Here is a 21,749-nt window from a genome sequence, read left to right on the forward strand (position 1 = left end):
TTCGTAGTTTTAAATTTCTCGCTTTCCTTACGTTGGATCTTGTTTGCCTTTGGATATTTTCTACTTTTGAAGTACTTTGTTGAAGATTCGAACGTGTTTATGCTATGAAGTTGATTTCCGTTTCGTTTATTGTGGTGTTTCTTAATTCCCTTGCCTAGTTAGCTTAGATCTAAAGTTTCTCGGTGTTTAAAGTGCTGAATCTCTCAATTGCGTTTACGTAACTAATTTCTTTAGGATAGATAAACAAGTACTGTTTGATCGGAAAGTAGATCGTTGCATGCAAAGCTTAGTTTTAATTTCTGAATCGTTCTTTCATGTTGACCAGTATGCAGAAGTCCAGTTTCAGTGTTTGATTTCAGATTTGATTTCTTAGTTTTGGATCTGTGTTTGTGAGTTGTTAATCTGAGTTTTCCGTGTTGAATCTGGAATTGTTATCTGAATTTTGGAAGTGTTTGTTGAAGAAGATGATGTCTATTTCAATTGGAGGGGACCACTTACTTTTCGAGATGCTTTTGCTTTTGTCCTTCACTTTTAGTTAAGCCCTGTCAGCCTAGTCATCAAACTTCCACTACACTCTGAATATTCTGTTTAGCCCAAAATAGAAACCCGTACCTTCCAAATATTTTCTGTTACAAAATTGTCTCCCCATTCCACGTACACAGTTACATTCCAAATGTTTTCCTTACCGTCTGACCAGTAGAACACCTCCTTTAAGTTCCAGCCTAGGTAGAAACTCAACCCAAGCGTGGTAGCTAACCAAATCTTCCAATTGTCACCGCGGTAGTTTAAGAACGCACCATCTCTGTGGGATTCGACCCTTACCACCACTATACTGATCAGTAGAAGTGGGTTGAGGAATCTTTGAAACCAAGGTCTAGGTTAGTTAGGATCTCTATCCTGATCAGTAGGATATATCCTTGCTTGAACGACACCTACGCACCTAGGTCCTTTCAAATGGCGCCGTTGCCTGGGATGGAGAGCGTTATTTGCAATTACTGTGAGTGATACTTCGGTGTATATATTGTGCATAACCTTTATTTTTTTTTTCTTTTCTTTTCTTTTCAGTTTATGAGAAGCAGTTCGGCTCCTGACCAGTGGAGGCCGAAGATACTTCAGCGAGGATCGATACTCGTAACCACTCGATCCGGGTTGTCGACGGCTTTATCTGGCTTAGGTTCGAGTAGCGACGAAGAGCAATACAACATAGAAGGACCAATACCAGAGGAGATACCACTGTTGGAAGGCATTCCAGTTCAGATGGCCGCCAACGGAGATGAGGATCCAGAGATCGGTACCCTTAACGCGCATACCGAGGGAGAACCATCGCAAGCCATAGTCGTCACTCCAGGGCAAACCGCCTGCGATGTGAAGCCTCATGTGATCGCGATTCTGCCTACATACTGTGGGAAGAGCTATGAAGGGCCGTATGAGTTTCTGCATGAGTTTTGTAAAATTTGTAGGGCGCAGAGGAGACCAGCAGGAGCGAATGAGGATGATTATAGGTTGAAGGCCTTGCCATTTGTGCTCAAGGGGGAAGCCAACACCTGGTTCATGCGCCTGCCCCCCAACTCCATTGAGACTTGGGCCGATTTCAAGTCAGCATTCCTAGGCGAGTTTTTCCCGTCATCAAAGACAAGCGCGCTGAAAAGGGAAATAACTAATGTGAAGCAAGGGTATGATGAACCCTTGAGCGATTATTGGGCAAGATACATGGGTCTTTTGGAATCATGTCCCAACCATCGCATGGCGGACATTGAAGTGCATCATACTTTCTACGAAGGTATGAACGCGGTAACCAAGGATCTAGCAAATTCATCGTCAGGAGGAAGCTTCACACAATTACGGGTCAGCGAAGCGAAGAGAGTCCTAAGGAAGCTACTGAATGCAAAGAAAGAGTATGACCAGTCAAGGGAAGGATACAACCGAGAGCGGGCTGCTGTTGTCTCGTCTACTGATCAGGAAAGTAAACTGGAGCAGAAAATGGACTTGAAGATGGATGAGCTGAAGAAGTCACTTCTGAGTGCGATCGAGAAAAGCACCCCACCACCTCCCCCAGCTGGGAATTACAAAGGTGCAGAACAAGGAAATCAAGGACCGAACTATGAACAGCCTAGTGACTACGTGAATATGGAACAGGTCAATGCTGCGGGGTACTTCAATTCCAGTGGGCATTGGATTCAGGGTAGACAACGGGATGCACCATGGAGGGATCATCCAAACTTTCGATGGGGAGACGGGGGCCACAATCAGAACCAAGGACAGAACCAGTATAACCCCAATCCAAACCAAAACCCTAACCGTGGACTAGCAAACCCAGACTACCAGCCCAACTGGTCAGGAAGAAACCAACAAACCCAAAATCAAAGCCCACAAAGCCAAAACCCGAATCTTGTTTATGTACCATCCCACCAGAGAAACTTCCACAGTTTCCAAAATCAGCCAAATCATGCACCCCAACACCATCAGAACCAAAATCAGTTTCAAGCCCAGCACCAGAATCAATATCCTCAAGATCATTACGTCCCTCCTGCCCAGTATAACCAATACCCGCCTAATCAAGGCCAGCAAAACTTCCAGAACTATCAACACCAAGGGCCGAATCATTTCCAAAATCCGAACAGGCCAAGGAGGTCCGTTGAGGACATGATGGGTGAAATGCTAGCGTCACAACAGAGCATCAAAGGAGACTTGCAATCCCATAACGAGGTCGTGCAGGGGATGCAAAATGCCCAGAAAGAACATAAGGCGAACATGGATATGATGAATAGGCAGTTAGCCCAACTGACCAGTTCGGTGGGGGATTTGAAGGGAAATGCAGGTAAACTCCCATCTACAGTCCAAATGCCCGACAAGGCAAATGTGAGTAAGGTTACGTTGCGGACCGGAACTACTTATGACGCGCCTCAACCCAAACGACCTAGTGGAGGATCTAACGGAACGAAGATAGGAGGCGATACCGTTTCAGCGGAAGAACTAGGGAGGCCTATGCCTCAGATGCAGGATCCATTCTTCTTGGATGCTACACCAATTGTAGGAGATGAACCCGAAACCCTACTGACCAGGAAGGAACCTCATCGAGAGGAAGAGCCCAGAATGGAAGCCCAGACTCAGGAACTACCCCGGAAAGACTCCAAGAAGGTTGCTAAGGGACAAGTAGATGAGAAAAAAGGGGAGAAACCATTCCCATTCCGATTTGTTACAAAGAGGAAGAAAGAGAACCCGGTTGACTATTTGTCGATTTTTGGGAAGTTGGATGTCACCATACCATTTCTCCAAGCCGTGAAACTACCCCCTCTTGGGAAATTCATAAAGGACTTCATAGCCGGGAGAGCCCAGAAAGATGGCAAGATTATGGTGGAAGGGATAGCGTCAGCAATAGTGCAAGAGACGTTACCACCCAAGAGAGCCGACCCAGGTATGTTTACCTTACCGATAACTGTTGGAGATGTGAAGGTCGAACATGCAATGTGTGATTTGGGGGCGTCTATAAATGTCATGCCATTGTCTATCTATAACCGGTTGAAGGGAGTGAGGCTGTCAAGTACTAGAGTATTGATCCAACTGGCTGATAGGTCGTGCATAAGTCCGGAGGGAGTTTTAGAGGATGTATTAGTTAGAGTGCATGATTTTACATACCCTGCTGATTTTTATGTGATCAAAATGAGTGAACATGAAGCGAGGGAGTCTAGTGGAGTCTTGTTAGGAAGACCATTTTTTAGAACGGCCAAGACGATCGTGGATATGGCTGAGGGGACTATTTGCATTGATTTTCATGGGGAGAAGTTTACCTTTGATATAAATGATGCCATGAAGAAACCTATTGATTCTGAAAATCTATGCTATGTTGATGTGATTGACCCTTTAGTCCAAAATTTTCTTGAGACCGAACTATTGCAGGAGAAACTCCAGGCTTTAGATGTTTATGAACAGGCTGACGTAGAAGTTGCTGCATGGTGTGATCTGATCAGTAGCCAGGGGTTGACCGATGAAGAAATTGAACGAGCAATCAAGGATTTTTGTCAAAAGTCGGAGTTCATAGGAGCCGCAGGGGCTCAGCTACCAGTCAGTATAGAAGAACCATCAGAAGGAGATTTAGAAAAAGGGGAAGAGTCCGAGAAAAACCCCCTAACCGAAGACACACTTCCACCCCAAGTTGAGCTGAAGAAGTTACCCTCGAATTTGAAGTATGCCTTCCTCGGAGGTGAGAACTCCTATCCAGTGATCATCAGCAGCAGCCTTACGAAGGAACAAGAAGCTAGGCTACTGACCGTGCTGAGCAAGAACAAAAAGGCGATTGGATGGAGTCTTACAGATTTAGTTGGAATTAGCCCCGACGTCTGCATGCACCATATTAGGCTGGAAGAGGGAGCAAAGGCACATCGAGATGCCCAAAGTAAAGTAAACCCTAACATGAGAGAGGAAATATTGAAGGAAATCTTGAAGTTGTTGTCGCTAGGGATTATCTATTCAGTGCCAGACAGTGAGTGGGTCAGCCCGATCCACATGGTTCCAAAGAAGTCGGGAATCCAAGTCGTCCAAAATGAGAGGAATGAGCTGATTCCAACGAGGCTAGTCACGGGTTGGCGAATGTGCATCGATTACCGCAAGTTGAACAATGCAACAAGGAAGGATCACTTCCCTCTGCCTTTTATCGACCAGATGTTGGAGCGACTCGCTGGGAAGAAGTACTTTTGCTTCTTGGATGGGTACAGCGGATATTTCCAAATCTACGTGGATCCTGAAGACCAGGATAAGACCACCTTCACTTGCCCATTCGGAACTTATGCATACCGGCGCATGCCTTTCGGCCTATGCAACGCTCCAGGTACGTTTCAACGTTGCATGATGAGCATATTTTCTGATTTGATTGAGGATTGCATAGAGATATTCATGGATGACTTTACGGTCTACGGAGACTCGTTCGATTCTTGCCTTCATCTTTTGGATATAGTTCTTGAGAGATGTCAAGCGAAGAGTTTGGTTTTGAACTTTGAGAAGTGCCATTTTATGGTCACCGAAGGGATTGTTCTGGGACACGTGGTCTCGGAAAGGGGAATCCAGGTGGATCGAGCAAAGGTGGACGTTATATCTAAATTACCGTTCCCTACTGATCAGAAGGGGATTAGGGGTTTTCTGGGGCATGCCGGATTTTATCGACGATTTATTAAGGATTTCTCCAAAATCGCCCAACCCCTTACCAGGCTACTTCAAAATGACGTGGAGTTCGTTTTTGATGAGCAATGCAAGGCTGCTTTCAATCTTCTCAAGGAAAAGCTGATATCCGCACCTATCATACGGGCTCCCGACTGGAACCATCCTTTCGAAGTAATGTGCGACGCCAGCGATTTTGCGGTAGTGGTCATGCTGGGTCAGAAGATCGATGGGAAGAGGTACGTGATTTTTTACGCGTCCAAGACTCTGAACCAAGCCCAGCGGAATTACGATACTACTGAAAAAGAGATGCTGGCAGTGATGTTTTCTTTCGAGAAGTTCCGGCCATATTTGTTGGGATCCAAGGTCATAGTGTATACTGACCATGCAGCCATTAAATATCTGATTGCCAAGAAGGAATCCAAACCATGCTTGATCCGATGGGTACTCTTGTTACAAGAATTTGATTGGGAGGTGGAAGATAAGAGAGGAGTTGAGAACAAGGTGGCAGACCATTTGAGCAGAATAATGCAAGATGGAAACGGTGACGAGGTGCACGACAAGTTTCCAGAAGAACATCTATGTGAGGTGATTTTTGCGCCCAGAAAAATTGATTGGGAAGAAGTGTTCAAGCTTACTGGTCAGAATGATACAGCGAAAGGAAAAGAGAAGATAGGCCAAGAGCTATGGTATGCGGACCTGGACAACTACCTAGTAACTGGAGAACTTCCAGAAGCACCAAGTGTTACCAAGGCACAAAGAATGAAGATCAAGAGTGAAGCAAAATACTACTTTTGGGACGACCCCTACCTATGGAGGGTAGGATCCGATCAAGTGATAAGAAGGTGCATTCCTGACTGGGAGCAGCGGGATGTTCTAACCCACTGCCATTCGTTAGCATGCGGAGGACATTTCGGATCCAAGAAGACGGCAAGGAAGATTATGGATAGCGGCTTTTATTGGCCAACACTCAACAAAGATGCGTACGAGTTCTGCAGAAGTTGCGAGCGTTGCCAACTGACCGGTGGAATATCTGCCCGGGACGAAATGCCGCAGGTACCCATAATAGTTTGCGAGCTATTCGACATATGGGGAATGGATTTCATGGGGCCTTTTCCTTCGTCCTATGGCAATCTGTATATCCTAGTCGCGGTAGATTACGTCTCCAAATGGGTAGAAGCCAAGGCCACAAGTACGTGTGAAGCAAAGGAGGTGGCCAAGTTCTTAAAGAGTCATATTTTCAGCCGGTTCGGAGTTCCAAGGGCGATCATATCAGATCAAGGTACACACTTCTGTAATCGCACAATTGAAGCCTTAATGAAGAAATACGGTGTGCACCATAGACTTGCCAGCCCGTACCATCCGCAAGCCAATGGTCAAGCGGAGATCTCTAACCGTGAGATAAAGAAGATTTTGGAGAAGACTGTGAACACTTCGAGGAAAGACTGGAGTGTGAGGTTAGAGGATGCTCTCTGGGCGTATCGAACAGCCTACAAAACCCCCATAGGCATGTCCCCTTACCGGATCGTTTTTGGGAAGATGTGCCATTTACCGGTTGGGATCGAGCATCGAGCATACTGGGCAGTACAGAAAGTGAATATGGATGCTACAGCCTGCGAAGAGGAAAGGAAGCTGCAGCTGCAGGAGCTTGAGGAACTTAGATTGGAGTCATTCGACTCAGCCATGTGGTACAAGGAGCGAACCAAACTGTGGCATGATCGAAATCTGAGAACTAAGGAGCTCCACGTTGGCCAGAAAGTACTACTCTTCCAGTCAAGATTGAAGCTTATGCCAGGGAAACTCAAGTCCAAATGGACAGGACCTTACATCATAACTGCACTCAGATCCAATGGAGCAGTAGAAATTTCAGGGAGTTTTCCTAACTCGGAACCTTTCATAGTAAATGGACATAGGTTGAAAATATTCAGGGAGAATAGCGAAGTGGGTGTAGTGGATGAAATTCCACTGCAAACACTTACATCGGTTTCATACTGATCAGTAAGATAGGAATTTGGAATTCCACATGGCTAGTTCCATTTTGATAATTTTCTGCGTATACTGGCCAAGTAGGATTCCAAATTACCCAAGAAAGGTGTAAATATTGTAAATACGTAATTAGTCTTTGCATGTCAGATAATTTCTAAGAAAATCCAAAAATATTTTCAGGCCTTAAATTTAATTTGGAGTACACATTGACCAAGAGACTACCTATTTAGTGCTATTTCAATTCTAATTTAAGAGCCCATTTGAATTATTTCCCTCATTAGGCAAGTAATGGTAGGTTTCGAGAAAAGACGAAATTTTGAATTAAGACTTATGCAGCTTTTGCAGGGTGGCAGCGGCTGGAGTGGCGTGGAGCAGAGAGAGTAGACGCGATAGCCAATCAGGGGCTAGCATTCCTAACCGCCTTCCGTCCAAGCGTCGCGACCGGCAACTCCCTATAGCCGGTTGTAACCACCTGCAACTGCTATCTCTCGCCTAAATTAAACGACCGTCCCAAACTTTATCCCTCACAAACCCTCATTTTTAAATTCCCTTTTTCAAGAGATATTATCCCATACTCTCTCAAGAAAGCGTAAATCACAAACCCTCATTTTCTTCCATTTTCTCCCAGATATCAAGACCAAATTCCACTCTTTACAAGCCCTAATTTTCAGCCATGGGGAAGAAAGCATTTGCTACCAAAATCAAACCGCCCTCAAAGAAAGCCAGTGAGGAAGGAAACCTTGAAATACCACCACCACTAAACCCACAACATCCCGCGCCAACACAACAAGCCCCGCCGATGGTCTCTCTGGATGCAATGGCGGAGTTTCTCCGATTGCAGGATCCGAATAGGAATTGGGCAGCGGAGTTAGAGTATTTTAACCAAGGTAGAGGGCAAGGGAGCGGAGCCGGAGCAACTCATGCGGCAACCATGCCAGTAACCACTACGCAACCCTTGACCCCTATTTCATCTACATTGCCGATTCCTTCGATGATTCCCCAAGAAAGCAACCCCCCAACTGAAGCCGAAATGACAGAGACGGAAAGAATTTTTCCGACGACCCAGGAAGCCGAACTTGAGGATTTCGAGGCCATTGCGGCTTATTATGCCTCTGATGAAGAAGAAAGAGCGGAAAGGCTGAGAAGGGAGCAACAAGACCAGGAAGGGGGAGAAGGAATTGAGGAGACGCCAGAAGTGGAAGCGGTTCGCCAAGAAGTAATTAGGGAGGAGATCGACCTGAATAAGTCGGCCCAAAAGCGCGGCCTCATGACGGAAACGAAGTTTGAATCAATAGTGGAAGAGGTGAATCGCAGGGAAGATACTGCTCTAATGGCTGAGGGTCTAGACCTCGCATCGAGGGCAGTAGGAGAGGATGAACAAGCTTTTACAGAACCCATACCGAAGGATAAGGCATCCCAGTCAGTAGGGGAAGAGGAGAGAACAGAGTGAAGAGAAAGGGCCAGAGCCAGTTGATACCCAAGTGGAAGCAGGGGATGATCGAATGCAAGTAGATGAGGAGAGACCAACCGTAGACACTCAAGTACCGGAAGCTGTGGCGCCTCCCGTCTTAAAACCCCACCCAGTGAAGCGGCAATTGGTTCTGAAGATGCGGGTATCTCAGCGATGCCTGGGTAAAAGAGCAGCCAGCAAGGCCAAGACAAGCACGGCTGAGAGTAGAGATCGAGAGCGAGGAAGAACAAGCCACTCCAACGAAGGCAGGGGGTGAACCTGCACAGCCTACTACTCAGGAGGAAGAAGCACAATATCAGCGAGCCAGGAAGAGGAAAGGGAAGGCTCCAATCCAGAAGAAGGCAGTAACAAAGAGGTCCAGGGCAGCAAACACAGGAATTGTGATTACCGAAGCTTCTCAGAGGATCCCATCGAGCCGGCAAGAGCAGAGTGATAGTGAGTATGAGATTAGTGAGGAGTCTGCATCGGATAGTGATGAGTCCGTGGAAGAGGAGTAATATGGGGAACAGTCGCTCCCAGGTGATCACCGAGAGCTTGTCCACCCACCAGTGGAGAGGCTCCGATATAGAAGATGGACCATGGATTTCACAAATGAGATCGCCGAGGAGATGAAACTCTTCGAGAAGCAGAAACTGAAGGATACCTTCGAGAGTCTGGACGATGGCAGCAAAGAAATTAAGTGCGGCAAGGTAATACACTACCCTTCTCTGGATGAACTAGGTGTTCGTGACCAATTCCTTGCTTATATAAATGCTTTGGGTTTTGAGTGGCTACTGCAAAATGGGGATCCACGTATCAGTGTGAGATTAGCGAAGGAGTTCTTCACTACCTTTCGGTTTAAGGTGACAACGGACCTGGATGAAGTGTCCATTAGTTTTAGATTGTTTGCGGCAGAGTTTAGTATGAACTTGATAGAGTGGACATGTCGGATGGGCATGTGTACATTGGAAGAAGCGATCAGTTCTGAGTGGAGAGACAGGGAGAGGGGTATCCCTCGTAGGCACGTGGATTTTGATCAACAGGAGGCCTGGGCTGAACTTACTCACCCCGGCGCTGGAGAATTCGCGTCCACTGTTTCCCGTTCCATCCATTTCAATGATCCAGTTCTGCGACTAATACAGCTCCACCTTGATGCCAACCTGCTGGGCCAATCTAACTCAGCCGTCCGCACTTCAATGACGGAGGTGTATCTCCTTTGGTGCGCAAGACAGGGACGCAAGCTGCATCTTGGATTTTGGACGGCATATCAGTGCCACTTGATCGCTACGCACCCTGCCAGAAACCTCACTCTTTGCCACATTTTGGGAGCTTTCGTAAGCAACAACCTCATTATCACTAAGGCTGAAGACTTGTCTCCGCTGCCCATGGTGCGGCCACCGGGATTATTCGACATACCTTACTTCGTTAGGACAAATGCGGTCTACATGAGGGTGGGACGACCGCAATTTTATGCAATGGGTGAGGAAGCCACGGCAGGAGGAAGAGTCGCGTTATTGGAAAGGACGGTTACTGAATTGGCGGAGGAGAACAGACAGATGAGGGCAGAAATGATCCGATTGGCATCAGTAGTGGAACGGGTGTTGAAGGAATCTGCGGAGCAGAGGATACTGACCCAGAGGCAAGCGTCTATGGAAGTGATCGTGACTAATTTAGGAGAGGAGAACCACAAGATACAGACGGAGATGAATAGGATGTTGTCCATGATCGACAATATCCTAGAGGAGGTGAGCCACCAGAGGGCGGCTGAAGCTATGAGAGTAAGGGGCAGTGTAGCCCAGGATACCGGACCAAGCGGCCATGCTGGCCAGGATGTTGAACCACAAGTCCCAGAGACCGTAGTGAAGGAGAAAGAGGAAGAGAAAGCCGAGGTGCCGGCAACTGCCGAGGAGCCGGCAAAGGATGATGAGAACCAAGCTGGAATGAAGACAGACCAACCGGAGGACCAACCGATAGAACGACCTGCACCACCTGCCCCACGAAGGAGCAGGAGACTCCGATAGACCCCCCCCTACTGACCAAGTTAGTTTTTCTTTTTAAGTTTCAGTTTTTCTTTTAACTTTTCGTATTGTTGTTATGAGTTGGTTTTTGTTTAGGTAGTATAATTTGTGTTTGCGTGCAAACCCCACTTCATAACACTTAGCCTATTCCATAGTCTAAGTGTGAGAAGTTAAGGGTTTGTTTCTTTGGAGCATGTTTTCTTTGTTTTGTTTGTTTTGTTTTCTATGTCGCATGCATGTTAGCTCACACTTAGCCCATTGCATGGTCTAAGTGTGAGGAGTTTGTATATATGTGTTTGTGGTTATGTTTTGTTGATCTCTGTATAGGTGATAAAACCTCTCTCACTTAGCCTATTCCATAGTCTAAGTGTGAGAAGTTTTTGTTCTAGTTTTGCTGTTTGTTGTCTGTGTGCCATCGTACTGGCCATTACCTTTTCCACTTCACAGCCTTATCTGAGGGCAGACACTTGTGAAGTGAGAGGGGGGACGCAATGGCCAGTAGGATGTATGTATATATGTGTAGTCTTTGTGTTTGTGCTTTTATTTTGTTTTGTTAGGTCTAGTTTTATGTTGTGTGTGATTGGGCTTAAAACTCAACCGTCTTGAGCTGAAGGTGAGGGGAATTGAGGGAGATAGGACATGCTGGAAAACCTAAACCATCCCCGTTAGTACCTCCTAGTCAGGATAGATGAGGTGAGTATGAGAGAAAAGCCCATACTTAGAGCCAAACACGAAAGCCCTCTAAAAATGTGAGTTATAAGCCTTAAAGTGGAACCACTTTCCACATATATTGGAAAGAAAAGAGAGGCTGCCACAATTCGCCTAGGGTGAAGTGATCACGGGTAGCAAATACTGAAGGCAGTAGGAACCCCCCCCCCCCCCCCCCGTTTAAAAAAAAAAAAAAAAAAAAACCGTCTTTAGAACCCTTTCTTCTTAACCTTTTATATACCCAGATAAACACCCCAGCCGACTGGGACTGTATAAGGCATGAAACAAATGGAGCTTACTGGCCAGGAAGAAGTGCGGAAAAGCAGAAACCAGCTGGGCGAAAAAGTTAGAAGAAAATCGACCAGAGAGTCATTCCCAGTCCAAAAAAGAGAAGAAGGAATAAGGGTGGCGAAGCCACGAAGGAACGAAAAAAAAAAAAAAAAAAAAGAGGGAACCGAGAAAATGAAGAAAATGGTCAGAAAGATTTGACCACAAAAAAAGAGATGAATGAAGGAATAAGGGTGGCGAAGCCACAAGATGCTACTGACCAGTGGAGACCAAAGCCAGAAGCGCCAACTAAAGAAAGCAACTGATCAGAAGCCTAATATACACAGTCCCCCCCCGCATAAATAAAAATAGAAATTTTGAACCTTAGAGCCTTAGGAACATCCACCAAAAACATTACAAGCCAACAACCCCGTTACAAGCCTATAAGTCCTTCAGTAGCCGCTCGTGGAATCTAAGTCCGAAGCAATTGTGGTGAGCATAATGAGAGAATGCAGTCCTAACATTCCTGGTGAGGTATGAGCGACTGAGCGAACCTAGTGTTGGGCCGAGAGTGTGGGCGATCTTGACAAACAGATATACTGACTGGAAGAGAAAAGGGGGGTGGCAGAAGTTCAAGGCTGTCTAAGGCCGGATTGCACCTGATCCAGAGGGGAGGGATGGTTGAAAATATAGCCCGATCTATGTGTTTTCAGTCTTTTATGTGTTTATGTTTCTCTGTGTTTGTTTGTGTTTTTCTTTGCGTCATAGTTTAGAGTCTAAGTTAGGTAGAGTCGGTCAGAGGAGTAACCAGGCTAGAATTCGACTTATTCTTTTCTTTGTTTGTTCTTCACGCTTGAGGACAAGCCTGTGGTAAGTGTGAGCAGTTTGATAAGTCGTATTCTAGGCCTTGGTTACGGGTCAGTATGATGTGCTTAATTGATTATATTTGCAAAACAGTTGTTTAAAGTGTGCAGGTTAAGCATTCTAGCCAGTAGGGAAGTTTCGGAATGTTCAGGTGAAGGAGGCGCCAGCATGATCTCGTACTGATCAGTATTCGTGCTAAAACGGCTTGAGATGGAGAAGACGGATAGCTGGGACGGATTACCCACAATTAAGGGCAAAGAAGTCAAATTGCAACGAGGATTTACCCTAAAATCAAGGGTAGCCTCCCTATAAAAGGAAGCCAAATTGGAGAGAGACATATATACACAGATAGACACATTCACTCATTCACCACCATCTTTAGGTAGAAAGTTTTCTCGGTAGTTTCAGTCTTTCAGCCGTGTCCCGCTTCTTGCCTCGCCGTAGCCATGATCACTTGACGTTCAGATGTTCCCAGAATTCCAGTCATCGTCCATTCCAGCCAGCAAGATCGTAGTTTAGAGTCTCATCGCCCGGAGTGGCAAAACACTTTTACATTGCTTTCGTAGTTTTAAATTTCTCGCTTTCCTTACGTTGGATCTTGTTTGCCTTTGGATATTTTCTGCTTTTGAAGTACTTTGTTGAAGATCCGAACGTGTTTATGCTATGAAGTTGATTTCCGTTTCGTTTATTGTGGTGTTTCTTAATTCCCTTGCCTAGTTAGCTTAGATCTAAAGTTTCTCGGTGTTTAAAGTGCTGAATCTCTCAATTCCGTTTACGTAACTAATTTCTTTAGGATAGATAAACAAGTACTATTTGATCGGAAAGTAGATCGTTGCATGCAAAGCTTAGTTTTAATTTCTGAATCGTTCTTTCATGTTGACCAGTATGCAGAAGTCCAGTTTCAGTGTTTGATTTCAGATTTGATTTCTTAGTTTTGGATCTGTGTTTGTGAGTTGTTAATCTGAGTTTTCCGTGTTGAATCTGGAATTGTTATCTGAATTTTGGAAGTGTTTGTTGAAGAAGATGATGTCTATTTCAATTGGAGGGGACCACTTACTTTTCGAGATGCTTTTGCTTTTGTCCTTCACTTTTAGTTAAGCCCTGTCAGCCTAGTCATCAAACTTCCACTACACTCTGAATATTCTGTTTAGCCCAAAATAGAAACCCGTACCTTCCAAATATTTCTGTTACAAAATTGTCTCCCCATTCCACGTACACAGTTACATTCCAAATTTTTTCCTTACCGTCTGACCAGTAGAACACCTCCTTTAAGTTCCAGCCTAGGTAGAAACTCAACCCAAGCGTGGTAGCTAACCAAATCTTCCAATTGTCACCGCGGTAGTTTAAGAACGCACCATCTCTGTGGGATTCGACCCTTACCACCACTATACTGATCAGTAGAAGTGGGTTGAGGAATCTTTGAAACCAAGGTCTAGGTTAGTTAGGATCTCTATCCTGATCAGTAGGATATATCCTTGCTTGAACGACACCTACGCACCTAGGTCCTTTCATAAACCATGCTTGAAATTTGTCTTATCTTTTTCTTTTCTTTTTCTTTATACATACTTGAGGACAAGTATGTTTTAAGTATGAGCAGTTTGATAAGACTCATTTCATGCATCGGTTCAAGGGTAAAATGTATGCTACTTGATCGTTTTATCGCGCAAAACAAGTGTTAAATGTGCAGAAATGCCACTTGACCAATGCCACAAGGCCGAACTGATCAAGCAGGTACAAAATGCGATAAAAGGCCAAGAATCGGGGGAGTTGATCAGGGGGAGTGATCAAGCAGTTAGGCGGGGACCGCTGGCTTCTAGAAGAAGAACACGTGAGGAAATGAGCTAGATATGGCGCACCATTCTGTTATCAAGGACGACGTTCTAGAAGGGGACACGTGCTAGCTTATGAGACGCAAGGACGGAGCTGAGTCAGGAATCTGTTACTCAAAAGCATCATCATTCTAGAAGAAAGGCACGTACCAATCAGTGAGTCGCTCATTCTCAGCATGAGCGAATATTCCCTGTCAAGAACGTTATCCAGCTGGAGGTCGAATCGAGCTTATAAATAGAGGGTGTGCCACCACAAGAAGGGAGGATCCGATACTTTACTTTCCATCTAGTTTAGCTTAGCTTAGTTATCTAGTTTAGTTCAGCTCTCTAGTTTAGTTTAGTTTAGTTCAGTTCTCTAGCTTAGTTTAGCTCTCTAGATAGCTTAGTTAAAAGGGCAACCGAAGGAAGCGTTTCAGAATACTCATTTCTGTTAGCGTTATCTTAAGTCTCCCGCTGAGATTCATCTCAGTTTTTACCGCTTTCTTAGTTTCCGAAGTGCTAGCTTAGTTTAAATTTCACGCTGTACTCAGTTTTAGTTTAATCAAAGTTATTTTTGCTTTTAATCCGCGCATTTACTTTTCCGCTATCACCTGCAATTCACTTGACCCAGTAGTTAAAGTTCCGTTGATCAAGCTAGCTAGTTTAATTCTGCCTAGAGTAAAAACAGTAGTTAAAACTCCCAAGTTAAAGCGTGGCAGCAGCCAACCCCCATGTTCACTACTCACACACTCGACACACCAACTTCTCTGTGGGATCGACCCCGAACTTGCCGCTTTACTGTTAAAGTTATGCAAAATTGGGAGTTTACAAATTACTTTGGTAAGGAAGGAAGAGCGGGAGCAAGACTGCAGGGATTAAGTGGCAACGACATTTGCTAACTGATCCGACCGATTCGGTTATCATTCCATATAACTTGATCCGCATTCTAATCGTGTTTTTCCAAAAGCTTAACACAAGAGAAAAATGGGAAAGTCCGGAGCGAGTAGTGAAGGGGAGAGGTCTCACAAGCACTCTTAGTTAGAATATCTTTAGGAATTCAAATCTCTTCTGGAGTTGAAATCAGAGCTTTTTCACTTCTTGTTCTTGATTCCATCGCGCACACACACACACACTTGGTCCTAGCTTAGTTTAGTTAGCTGGTTGTTGGAGCTGGTTTTCTGCTTTTTGTCAGCTTTATGTTCTGTATTCCGCTCCGAGAAGGGGCGATGAAATAATTTCCTACTTTCGTAGTTTTTTTTCAGCTTACTTTTGATGACATTGACCTTTGATTCTTTTGATTTAGTAGATTTTAAGTTATGATTTCATTTCCAGCCGATGTGTTCTGTTTCATGCATGGTATTTCAGATTTGCTTTTGATTTCTGTCTTGTGATGCTTATCTTAGTTTAAAATGTTTGGTTATTTTTGATTTGGTTAGATCTGATGGTTCATGTCTGAGTTGTCTTAGGATGTTTAGATCTGTGTGTTATGTTTCGTTTCTGCATGATCATGGGTTAGATCACATGGTTCATGTCTGAGTTGTCTTAGGATGTTTAAATTCTAGGAGTAGATTTAATTTCATGGATTGTTATGATGTTTCGTCTTCCTTAGCCTTTCAGATCTATTCTTTGCTCTGTTTTCCATGATTGATTTGTTAAAGAAGATGAAGTTGTTAGAAAGTTTTTACTTTATCGTACACTTTGCAGGGGACTGAAAACCCCGTTTATTCTGGTAATCCATTTATGGAAAGTTCAGTCGAGTTGACCAAGTAGACTAGTTAAACTTTTATGAGTTGATCAGTTTAATAGTTTAATCACTCTAGTCCAGCAGTTAACTTAAATCACACCTAGAAGCGTGGCAACAACCACTCCCATTTAGTGTCCAGCATGCAAATCTCAAACGCCTCTTCTCTGTGGGATCGATCCTTACTTCCATATACTTAAATTAATAGTATTAGTGGGTTAAGGTTTTGAAAGCACGCTTGTCTTGAGTTCATCTTTTCTTCTCTCTTGAGTCGGAGTAAATCAAGTTGATCAGCCTGAGTTTCAATTGGATCCACTAACCTGTTCTCACAGGTAGAAGGGCATACAATTAGCTGGCCGGATCAATTTGATGATTTGACTTGAGCAGTCCACAACAATACAAATGCATACCGAAGAAGAAAGACACAAAGCAAGCAGTCTTTCAGTGTCCACAACAAAAGTGGCTCATATTGTATGACGAATGGAGTACATTGCAGAAATAAAGGAAGAGCTATAAATGACATTAAACTATAAAAAGAGGTCGACTATAGGAAGACACCTAAAAAAGGGGTGCCCATTTGTTTTAATAACTACTCCCTTCGTTCCCTAATAGTTGAATCATTTTTCTATTTTAGTTCCCTCCTCACAGTTGAGTCATTTATATATACGGTAATACATTTTCTCATTCTTACTTTACTCTATACTCCCTCCGTCCCATAAGAATATGCACTGTTTCATTTTTAGTCCGTCGCACAAGATTATGCACTTTCCAATTTTAGAAACTCTTTTCTCTCTAATAAGGTGAGACTCATTCCCTATTATCAATACTTTAATAACTTATTCTCTCTATATCTCTTACTTTACCAATTTTGTATTAAAATTTGTACCGAACCCAAGTGCATATGCTTTGGGGACGGATGTAGTATTACTTTATTTTCTCTACTTTATTCACTTTCTTTTAGAGCATCCCCAAAGCTGCCTTAGTTAAGAGTAGTGCTCTTGCCGTCAGCCCGGCACGCAAGCTGCTCGCCGCTGCGCTCTTACTTACGGCACGACATTGCTCTTCCGATGGGCGGCATGCACGCGGGACACATGGCAGCCTACGAGTGGACGGTGACGCCCGATTGCTCCCCACGCGATTGGGCGTCATTTTAATTTGTTAATTTTTTTGGGCAAATGGGCATCATTTTAATAGTATGTTAATATTTTTAAAAAATATTCTTAAAAAATCTGAAAAATCCGAAAATATTAAGTAAAATATTTTCCCGTTTCCCAAAAATATAGTCGTTGGTGACCATTTTTTAAATTTTATTTTATTCGTTGGTGACCATTTTTTAAATTTTATTTTATCCCAATTCATTCAAATCATCTATAAATACTCTCTTTCATCCCCCTTTTTTGAATCAAACTATCGCTCACTCATACTTATCTTATATTTCTTCATACAATTCACCAAATGGATCCGAAAGATCTAGACCGATTGATTACGGAAGCAGTGCAAGAAGAACAAGCATACCATCAAAAATACTATGTCGCCGCTGCCGCCAACCCCCCTCCTTCGCAACTGAAAAAACTTTTCGCTACTTGGCTCGTGATCGGGAGGAAGCCAACGAAAAGGCTCGTGAACAACTATTTTTGTGCCGAGTCACGGTTCCCGGAGGATTATTTCCGATGTCGTTTCCGCATGTCAAAACATTTGTTTATGCGATTGTCAAAACGCTAATTTCATTATGCAATTTTAAATTTTTAGAATTTTAATTATTTACTTTTTATTATTTTTTCAAGAATTTGTAGTATTTCGAATTTTTTAAATGCATTTTAGTATTATGAAAATGTTTTTAGTAATTGAAGTATTTAAAGAATAAAAAATAATAAAAGTGTGCCTTAGCTAATAGCGCTATTGACGGTATTGTGCCTTAAGTAAGAGCAAGAAATATAAATTGAATAAAAGTGGAACCGGGCTACAACCGTGCTCTTAGGAAAGAGCACGGTTGGAGATGCACTTATTCTTTATTCCTAAGAGCACGGTTGGGGATGCACTTATTCTTTATTTTTTTATCTATCTATTTAACACACTAAATATGTAACGCCCCGTTTTTCTAAACCTAATTTGTGAACCCTAAATTATTGGTTTTAATGCTGTTAATTTTGCGAAGTCCGTGAATTAATTGTCGGTAAAGTAATTGGTGAATTAATTGTTGTTGGACTAGAAGTTATGAAATAAAATATTATGCGAATATAAATAATTCCTTTCCGTGAGGAATATATTTATTGCGTACTGGATCGAATAATTGGACAAATAATATAAAGGTTCAGTCCGTGATAAATAAATTAGGGATTGCACAAATTAAAATAAAATACAATGGACCGTGAATTAAACTAAAATAATTAAAGATTCTCCTTGATATTAATCCAATTACTAACTAAAGATCATGTAGATATCTTCATCCTCCGTAATCTACAAATAAAATACCCAATAAATTCAAGCAAATCAGAAATCAAAAAAAAAAAAAGAAAAAATCGAACCCCCCCCAACACACGATTTTGCAACCGTCCCTCCCTCTCATGAATCTCTCCCCAAATCTCTCCAACCTCTCAACCAAATCTCCTACCCCTTTATAATACAGACTGCACTCTTCGTTTCCTCCCATCTCTGCAGCAAAACAAGAACTTCTCTTTTAATTTCCTACTCAAGGTAATCTTACAAACTACATCTCTGTTACACGTTTTTCTTTTCTAAATCAATTCATTAAATTCCTTCTGGCAGAAACCGGGAATCAAGTTCAGAGGAGAAGGGACAGAAACCACAATCTCTTTGGCTCAAACAAATCTGCCAATTGAAGGTATACACCTCTCCCATCCAATTCCGATTTCATGCTGCTGCATCAATACCTCCTACACTACCGATTAACTCAATCTGAAATCCAACCGATAAATTTCATAGCAAACCAAGAAAAAGATCAAACTTTTAATCGAAAATTTAGAACTTAACTTGCAGGGTGGTTCGGGTTGGTTTCGGGGCTGCGCGGTGTTGCTTCGGAGGTTGCCGAAGAGTGAGTGACGGTGGACGAATTGGCCGCACCGTGAACCTCCTCCAGGCCAACGGACAGCAGCGACGGCGGAGGGTGCGAACGACGAATCGGAGGGGGCGGCAGCAGCAGATTTCCGTGACCTCCGGGTTCTGTTTTGGGATCTTATTATGCTCCTTTCGGCGAGAGAAATAGGGAGTGAGTTTTGATGTGTCTCTGAAATCTTCCTTTTGAGTGCTGAAACTTTTGGGTGTTCAAAGTAGAAGCAGAGAGAGAAGTCGATGGTTTTGGGTGGAGGTTTGATTCATTCTTTTGTTTTATACTTTAAATCCCTATTTTAGTAGTTGAGGTGTAAATTAAAGTGGAAGTAGAGAGGAGTACGTGTTTAAATCTAGGGATGGGAGCTTTATGTTTTTACTTTATTTAAAAAAAACTTATGCAGGCACCTTACTCTTTATTTTGGGTAGGGTAGGGGAGTGTTTTCATATAAATTTGTTTACTACTTTAATGTTTGTAAATGATGACTTTGGTGGGGAAGTATACGTGTACTCCTTTTGAAGAAGGGGGTACAAATTTTTATTTGCTATATTCCTTTTAAGGCTGGAGCATTTGATTTAAAAGTGGAACGATAGTAGTGTGTACGTATCTTGAACTAGGAGTATATGCTTTCCTATTAAAATCTTTTCTCTCTTTTGTTTGTAAAGAAATAAGAAATTCTTTTTTTATTATTTTAATATTAGGTCAGTCAGTAGGCTGAATTATTTAATCTTTGGGTTGTTTTAATTGGTTGGGCCTGTGCTAACTTTTTCTTTGGGAAGCCGGAATTAATTAAAATACCTTAGCCTTTAATCGTGGAAAATTGGTAGTCTTGAACGAGGAAAATAATTGGAGACATAGGATGCATGCATCTTATTTATTTACTTCAAAAGTATGTTGATATATGTATTATTTAAATTCTAAAGGTGAGACTTCACAAGGGAATCGAGATACCAAAGGGAAGGAAGTGTAGAGAATTAAGCAATTGAGGTGGGCTTTCTTTTAAATAAGGACAACGTCCTAAATATTTTATCGATGGAAATGAAACTGTATTTATCATGCTATGATTTGATTTTTACGTGCCTATCTGATGTGGCTTTATGCCATTATTATATAAATCGAATTCGGGTCCTTGTAGGGCCGCAAACCCTACTTGAGCTAGTGTACACCTATGGTAGATCGTGTGCTAGCGTACGGGCTGGCCGGTCTAGTGGCTTGGTTTGTGGCCACATTCCAAGTCATGTATTGGCAGATATGGTAAACGTCTATGGGAAAATGACTGATCAGTCGATGTTTGAAATGGAAATGATTTTGAGTGCCTCGGGCATTTCTAAAGCTAAACCCCGATGGTTACTTGTGAAGGGCATGATAAATTACTCTTTATTGAAAATGTTTTCGGCATGAGCCCATTGAGTATATTTATAGTACTCAGCCCTGCATGTGTTTTCCTTATGTGCAGGTTGAGCGGCGACGAGAGTACGGTGGTGTTGAGCAAGTCAATTGGTAAATGAACTGTTGTTTTTGATTTATGGGTGTCGTTGTGTCTTCACACATGACGTCACTCTTACTCTTGGTCGTTTCCGCTGTGACATTTCTTTCACTTATCGGTTATTAGGCTTGCAACCTAAATTATTTGGATATTGAATATTTGGGATTTTACTGATTTATGTCAAATTCTTGGTCGTTTTATTTGAATATTTATTTGTTGGTCAAGCTCGTTATTAAAACCCTAGTCCTTATCGTCTTTTTATTAAATTCTCTTAATCACGATCGCCCATATTTATTAACCCTAAAGGGCGGTCGTGACAAAATATTAATTTCTTAAACTTACATTGAAAAGTTCTATCTCAACTTTGAGGCAGCAGGGGATTACAAACTAAAATGATCGAGATTTCTTAAACTTACATTGAAAAGTTCTATCTCAACTTTGAGGCAGCAGGGGATTACAAACTAAAATGATCGAATTTATTTTGTCCCACGTCCATTTATTTTTTTCTCCTACATTATGTGATGTGAGAAACACCAGTTTCATTTGCTGTACATTAATTTAGCCACTTTAATATTCAGAGAATCTTGTTTTCTTGATACTCGAGTTCCAATACATTAAGATATTTGAAAAAAACAATGACCAAAATTCACATATATAAATATATATAAAGTGAGTAGTAATAGTACTACATACTTTACTTTGAGTAAGCCGTTCATTTGTTTTATTTTATATATTTAATTTAATTTTAATATATCAAAAAATATTGGTAACATTTTTAACTAGAAATTTTTACATAAGAACAAAGCCCAATTATATAAAATTATAGAGAAATTGAATAAATCATGCTTTAATTTTATAAAAATTATATATTAAAATTGTTAATAAGGAGTAATTTTTAATATATTAAAATCAAACTAAATGTATATAACAAAACAAATGAGTTAAACAAGCATTAAACAAGTGCCGTGCTCACAAATAAAGCTTATATAAAGTACTAATAGCATATCAGCTCACAAATAAAGCTTATATAAAGTACTAATAGAATATCATTTCTCAATATAAAGTATACGTATTTATATTCTCATATTATAATTCACATGCTCTTGCAATATCATTTCTCAATATAAAGTATACGTATTTGTATTCTCATATTATAATTCACATGCTCTTGCAATATCATTTCTCAATATAAAGTATACGTAT

The 21,749-nt window shown here is 42.2% G+C and overlaps 1 long non-coding RNA gene across 2 annotated transcripts; it reads left to right on the forward strand.

Moving 5' to 3' along the window:
- The first annotated feature begins 18,055 nt into the window (after positions 1-18,055).
- On the forward strand, positions 18,056-20,752 carry LOC121753575. Of its 2 annotated transcripts, XR_006040467.1 has the most exons (3): positions 18,299-19,318; positions 19,984-20,047; positions 20,517-20,752. It is a non-coding gene; the product is annotated as an uncharacterized LOC121753575 (long non-coding RNA). The 2 variants fall into 2 exon arrangements; XR_006040468.1 differs by lacking the exon at positions 19,984-20,047 and having other exon boundaries at positions 18,056-19,318.
- The last annotated feature ends 997 nt before the right edge of the window (positions 20,753-21,749 follow it).

This window comes from Salvia splendens, chromosome 11 (genome assembly GCF_004379255.2).
Source record: "Salvia splendens isolate huo1 chromosome 11, SspV2, whole genome shotgun sequence".
Lineage (NCBI taxonomy): Eukaryota > Viridiplantae > Streptophyta > Magnoliopsida > Lamiales > Lamiaceae > Salvia > Salvia splendens.